Source organism: Phragmites australis, chromosome 11 (genome assembly GCF_958298935.1).
Source record: "Phragmites australis chromosome 11, lpPhrAust1.1, whole genome shotgun sequence".
Taxonomy (NCBI): Eukaryota; Viridiplantae; Streptophyta; class Magnoliopsida; order Poales; family Poaceae; genus Phragmites; species Phragmites australis.
In genome coordinates, this window is record NC_084931.1 from 20,558,226 (window position 1) to 20,565,955 (window position 7,730).

Consider the following 7,730-nt stretch of genomic DNA (forward strand, 5'->3'; position numbering starts at 1 on the left):
CTATTTTTTTTATTGTGTTTCATATTTAGACTGCCAACCCAGAAAAATCCTTCTGAGTAAAAAGTCAGGGGCTTAACAAGCACTAGGCATTGGAAACCAAAAATGACATATTATGTACCTTCTGAAAGCAAATCTAACATGAAGGGAAGGATCATTACGTTGCAAAAAGTCTCCTTATCTTGTTCCTTGAGTGACCAGGGGCTACGACGCCTCCGACTCAGGCGGACCAAAGGCTAGTCATAATAAGCGATCTAACTAGCGATTAACGTGTCCCAAACTAATCAAACAAAAAAGTCAATAAGGAGACCACAATATGCTATCGAACACATCCAACAAAGAGTATTCTCATCAAATGCGAAAAGCGTTTAAAATTCTATGACTCTAACAAAAGTTACCAAGTGTTTATTACAAACCGCAGGGTAAAGAAAAAAAAATCTACAGCAAGGATCCAAGTCTGAAGTCCATTGTGTCCATGAATGTCCAATCACCTCTTCCACATTCTGTGCCGATGGCTCATCCGACTCCTCCCCGAAGCCATCTTGGAGAGTATCGGGGTCGATGCCCATGGAATTGGGCCTTCAGGATGGCTAGCGCAAAGGTGGTCGCTTTTGCACTCTACCTGGTTTGGCTCAAGAGGTGCTCGATCACTTTCCCTTGGAGCCCCCCATATGCCTCGACGAGCTTGGTCACCCGGCTGGCCAGCCCGGCTGCATCGCCATTGCCGGCAAGCTTCACTGGGATTCTGACTCTAACAAGTGCCTCCTGGAAGACACTGAGGGCCACGACAAGTTGTTGTTGAGTGGCTGACATTTGGGCCCCTTCCCGGACCATGGCTTCCTAGTCCTTGGAGAGTTATGCAAAGCATTGTGTTCAGAGCAACAAGGAGGAATGATGGCATATCAGAGTTATCGGAGACTTCCCTTCACCTGACCCTCCAGTTCCACACATGCCTTCTTCTTCTCTATGACAGCCTAGGAGAGTTGATGGTGCAGCTCGGTAGCCTGCTTATCGAGTTTAGATACTTGAGCTATAGCCTTGTCGGCATTGTTGCAGGACTTTCTCAAACGATGCACTAACAACTGCAAAATGTTAGGTTAGTACCTGTTATTTCATTAGTTAAATGGCTAACCTGTAGGCAGACACTTACCACAAAAGAAGGCATTGAAGACCGATTCTACGTGGCGATCCATCATCCCTTCGACCATATACCTCCAAGTTGTGTCCGAAAGAATCCTGTACATCCTATTCACGAGTGTTGTGTCGGCCACTGAGGCGACGAGCACCAATTCATGGCTGTCGACAACTGATGTCGGGGACCGCCAGGTTTGCTCCCTTCTCCTTCAAAGGAGGTGATGCCTGGAGCCTGAGGAGGTCGGGGCTTAGGGGCTTCAGGTGGCGCTCTGAGTAGCCTGCAAAAAGAGGGGTTGGAATGATGTGCTCCTATCAACATAGGAAAGACATTCATGGCAATAACACTCACCTGGGCCATTTTTTAATCAGGGAAGGTTTTACTAAGATCAGAAGGGACACCATCCTCTTAAGTGTCTTCTCAGGGACGCCTGCTTCAGTCCCTGATTCTAGTGTGGCTAGGGGAGCACCACCCGATGAACCTGTGACAACGATTGCCTTCCCGTGGTCCTGAGCCAGGGGCTAAACGCACCCAAAGTTAAAAGCGGTATGGCTACAAAGGCTCTGGATAAAAACTTAACTTACTAGAGTTAGGGCCATTGCTCCGAGTGCTCGCATCACAACTGGATCCTTGGAGATCATTGCCGAGGTTGGATTCCTAGTTGGCGAGGCTGGCACAAGGTCTGTGGGAAATAAGGGGCTAGAGCAGTTGGTGTTGGTAGCTTGGAATTGCCTGCTGGCGAGTTGACCTCTGCGTAGTCATCCCCCTCTGGCACCACATCACAGGCAAAGGATGTGGCCTGCATCATGGCGCCACCGCCACCGCTCCCTCTTGGACCCGTGCTCCCCGTGATGATAACCTCATCCAGATTTGCAGCTGGAGCTCACACATTCTCGACCTCTGGATCAAGCTGCCCACACCTAGGATGCTGCACAAGTCCGCGATGGACATCATTATGGTCATGACTACTCGAAAAGAAAAGAAAATCAAAGAATGAGATGGTTTGTGAGACTTACTGACACAATCCTCCTTTGAGCGTTGGCATCCATCTCCACAATGGGGACCGAGATGTCCGAGCGGCTAGAAGAAGGGACTGTGTCAAATAGGAGCTTGGTTTTCTTGCCAGCTGCCTCCAACAAAAGCATTGCAGGAAGCGACAAACAATTGTGAGGACTAAGCTTGCAGTTCCTAAAGTGTCTACTAAGGATCGGTAGGTACCAGTCTCACCTTCTCAAGCTTGGTCCATCTCGACTGGAAATAGCCAGTCACTGGTAATCCTCGACTTTAGAGGACTTAAGGCAGCACCTGATGAAGCCCCTAGTGATGTCATACGTCATCAACTTTCTCTCCTTCAGGTGTCGGATCTCACCGATAAGATTCTGGTGGAGGGCGGTCATCGTCGGCTCCTTTGTCCAGGTAGGCCTCGGTAATGGAAGGAGACCCCTATAAGGAAGTCCTGGTGGACTAGGCTAGTAGTAGAACCATTTCTTATTCCACCTCGACCAGGAGCACTTGGCGGAGAAATCGATATACTCCGCCGACTTGCCCTCCCAAAGTCAGAATCCAGCACCACCGACGACTTTGTTTTGAAACCCCTTCAACAGGTAAAAATACCTAAAGAGGTTGAAGGATGGGTGAAAACCCAGGAAGACCTCGCATAAATGTGTGAAGACACTCAACATAATGATGGAGTTAGGGTTAAGGTGGATGAGTTCCACGCCATAGAAATTAAGCACCTCAAGGAGAAAACTGGAAGGGGAAGCGGGCTTGGGATTGTGTGGCCCGTCACCGGCATGCAGGCAATTAGGGATCAAGGTGGGATCACCTCATCAATATCTACCTTGACCAAAGCCTCCTCTATGATGTTGAACTCCTACCAGGCTGGAATCGCACTCGCTATCTTGTTTGCGTTGGAGCCCTCCTTCTTGATCTTCTTTCAGCCCATGTCGCCAGAGGAGTTGTGGGAGGAAGGGTTTTTTTGGGGGTTTTGAGGAGCAAGGTTGTGAGAGGAACGAAGAAGATGACGAAAAGTAAATGATGACAGTGGGATGAAAGGTGAAGTGGGCTCCCCCTTTGCTTTTATATAGAGTGATGACTCTTCGACTGCCGCCGTGTCACGACTCGAGCATGATCTCCTACTTTACCATCACGTCGTATTTAATGCCCGACACATGCGGAGTAGTTGGAGCAGTAACCAGAGGAGCTTGGCACACCATGCCGCCTCGTGTGTGCGTTTGCCCACTGTAATCATGATCCTCCTGTTAGGTAAAAGATTCTCATCACTACCCAAAATCTCTGCTACGACGGTCCAACTTTTGAACCAGACCAGTGACAAGTCTTCTCCTCCCCATCCTTTTGTAAGGATTGGGCAATATTTTTGAGCTAATTAGAAAACCTACTCGGATAGGACACCTTCTTGAGGACTCGCTTGAGAACTCGGAGGCGTTCAGAACCCCGAGTAGATGATTTGAGAACCCAAAGAACCTAGTTAGACGCATCATCCTAATCGGAAACCTGAGTCTTACTCGATGATACGGTCGGACAAAAAGCTTATCTTTGCTGACCAAATACTTGACCCATAGAAGTCTCATTTCACATACTGGTGGGGGGCTTGACGATGACTATTCGATAACTACCATATGTAGGCACCTCAGGGTTTCTCACAATTCTCGGAACATATCTCTATCTTCAGGAAAAGGGATCCTTTGATAAAAGGAAACTACCCGTAATTATCCATGGTATTCCGTAAACAGGGAAGTTTATCTCCAAGAATGAGAAGTAAGACTCCATAGGATGTATGACGCCCCTTATATATACAGAGCCTGGGGACCCTGCGGAGAAAAATGATTAGAAGTCGCACAAGTTTTAAGACAACACGATACAAGACATCCCCCTTGTATTCTAGGCACAATACAAGACACCTCCCTATATATACAGTGCCTGGGGATCGAGAAAGGAAGTCGCCGACTAGGATAGATCCATGTAAGCTATCCATGCACCTCCCTTGTAATAGGGTCTAATCAATACAAGACAATCAAGACGTAGGGTTATTATCATAAGGGATGTCCTGTAGAGAAAATAGACTTATTAGGCCATGATTGTGATTTTGGTGATTAATAACAACATAGTCAATGAGAATAACATGTTTGTCAAGAAAATATGTTCGTATGTCTCATGGATGCAATACATGAAGAAGCCACCGTAGGCGGGACAAAGTTGGACTGAATTGGAGAAGTCTAAGAAATATTTTTCTCACAGGATGGTTCGATGCTCTGGGTGTTGAACTCACCGGAGCATATTTGACAAAGGGGAGAGAGGCCTAAAGACCTCACCGGAAGGTCCGGTGATCAGAGAATATACACACTAGCACATTTTGTCCAAAGAAGGTAGTAGCCATTGAAGTTGAAGATCAAAGCACCGGATGGTCCGGTGATCAATGTGTTGTACACATCGGACAATGAACAGTGCAAAGAGGCAGAACGAAGTTCAACGCATCAGATGGTTTGGTGATGAAGGCTGTTTACACCCGAGCATTATTTCTAGAGAGAATTGCATTGGCTCGGTTGGCTGAAGTCAACTCATCGGATAGTCCGGTGATCAATGTGTTGTACACATCGGACAATGAACAGTGCAAAGAGGCAGAACGAAGTTCAACGCATCAGATGGTTTGGTGATGAAGGCTGTTTACACCCGAGCATTATTTCTAGAGAGAATTGCATTGGCTCGGTTGGCTGAAGTCAACTCATCGGATAGTCCGGTGATGAAGTGATGTGCACCGAATGCTTTCACCGGAGCAATTTACACAAAGAAGAAGGAAATGCTCGGATGGCTTAGGATAACTCACCGGATAGTCCGATGATCGAGATGAAGTATGCACTAGAGTGTCTGATGTTCATAGATGCTTGAGTGGGGTTCCAACGGCTACCTTGTGAGAGTGTACTCACTGGATGATCCGGTGTTAGTACTATTGTTCTCACCGGATCTTCCAATGTTAATAACTTTTCTGAGCCATTGGGTTAACGGCTAGTGCGGGGTTTGAGGTTATAAATACCCCTCCACTTAACCATTTGAAGGTTTAGCATGTTGCTGGAGTCTAGAGGAAGCTCATACACAATTGAGAAGACATCCAAGCCACCAAAGTTCTTAATGTGATTACCCAAGATGATTAAGCACAAGATTAATGAGTGATTAGTGCTTATGGGTTTAGAGAGAGTGTTGCTAGGTGATTTCTGTCTAGAGAGTGGATCAAAGAGTGATCCAACCTTGTACCAAGTGGTACACCGGCATCTTGAAGTCTTGGTGACTCGCCGGTGACTTGTTGACCCTTCGACCTGGTGTGGAGTGGTGGCAAGACACGTGTACGGGGATGCGAAGACCTTTTCCTTGGTGGCTCAAGCTCCAAAGTGATCATGATAGCAAAGGACCAGAAGAGAGCCTTGTGGTGAGGCCTTGCCTTGGTGGCTCATCCGGGTTGAGATCTTATCTTTGTAACTTGGTGGCTCCATAGCCGTGATCGGGTGCCGACCAGGAGCATATCCTTGGTGGAGCTCCAACGTGTACTAGGGGTGGTATTCAGGCCATCGATACCACGAGAAAAAAAATTCATGTACTGAGTTTGCTCTCTCTACCTTATTTACATTTCCACATTTATATTCTTGCAATTTACCTTCTTATATAGGTTACAAGTGCTTTGATCGGTAGAGTAGACACACTAGGTAAACATAGAGTACATATTTTTAGATAAAAATTGATATAAGTTTATCTTGTGTTGTTTTTGGAGCCAAAATAATTCTAAGTGTCCTAATTCACCCCTCTTAAGATATCACTGATCCCTTCAATATCCAAACCTGTATAAAAACCCCTCTGTGTGTTCCTTTGATTCGTTTGCTCAAGACATCCCCTTTCTATTATACATATTCGTAAGATTGACAGTTCACCAATCTTGACAAATTCAAAAATAAAGAATGCCGTACATTGCCTAAAATCTAAAATTATGAGTACTTATCCAATACCACTTGTCAGACTCATCACAACATGCTTTCCTAGAAAGATAAACTTGTGTCTCGCACGGTAATACACCTTCCGCTCCCCTACTTCATCCTCTCCCCTTCCTACCTTCCTATTCAACATGACACTGCAAAACTATGAGACCTCCGACCCCAACAAGAGCAACCAGGACAAATGCAGCTATGAGACCACTGTCCAAATGCCATTCCCAAGCACATGTATTTTTGCGCGGTGTCTGTCGGCTTGTGTGTCAGCTCTCAGCATGATGGAGTATAGTGCAGTGGCAACTTGCTTAGAGATATAGGGATTTGACAATAAACATTGAGGTTGAGATTTGGAAATTGTCACTTAAATGGGAGAGATTTAGGTTATCTCTTGTTTCATAGTTCCACAACTAAGCCTGAAGAACACTTTCAAGTCATTGTACATATAGGGATTGAAGATAATTAAAATGGTAGTACCTGCATATATTACCTTGGTAGATTCAGCAAATGCAAGAGTAACATTAGAGTGTGCAGCCACTTTCTCAGGCCATCATGAACCTAAAATACCATGCAATTTTCAAACAGTAGTAACAACCGAATCAATTACCATTGTTATCTTTTTGTCATGCAAGAGAAACTGTCAAGCAATATTATAACCATAAAAAAGCGGCATAGGAGAACCAACAAATGAACATCGATCAAGCATGTTGTTTCAGCTCAATGAGTAACCTACACCAAGTGAATAAATTGATTTTATAGACATCTTTACATTCACAAGATTTGCGCGCTTAAGAGAAGTTAAAAAAGAACGAAAAAAGTAAAATTTCATGTTATACCTGGTTTTTATTATAAATGAAGTCAGAAAGAACAAGAGCCTCGTTAAATTCTATATTCATGTTGATCTTTCCATTATTTATTCCCTCAAAGGAGCTATGCGCGGTGAGCATCGTGCATGACGCTGGCGATGTAACTCAGAGAAGATCGGGAAGGAAGGATTGATACATGTACAACATGTTAGACAGCTATCGTCTATAATAAGATCTCATGGATCCTAAAGACAACTTAAAATCAAACTTATCCAACCCATCGTCTATATTAGAATAGACTCCTAATAAACATAGCACAAGAGACATTAGGCCTTATTTCGCGTGCTACGAATTGTCTCTCACTCAAGAGACAATATTTTCTCTCTTCTCAGAGAAAATCTTAAGGTGGCAAACTTAGATAGCTGACATCATCCCTTTCTACGTGTTCTTACTGTGCAATTAGCAGGGTTTGACGCTATGGTGAGCGTGTCCGCTAGACCGGCCGAGATGGCCTGGCAAAAGCTTACCGCTGCTGGCCTTGCTGCGGTCTCCGCCAGGGCCCAAGGCCGTGCTAATTCCGTCGGTGCTGTGATCGCGTCGAGCGTGCACGGCTCAAGACTTCTCACCTTACTGTTCACCAAGCAACGATGATTTCGCGTTCCTGATACATGCATACTCGTATTGCTTTTCCAATTTTTCGTGCTTGCTTCCACATCCAAAAAGGCAACATGTAACCAAACATGGTTTCCAATTTCAACGCATATCACTACGTGAAAAACGGATATAAGAGACATAGTTTAGTGA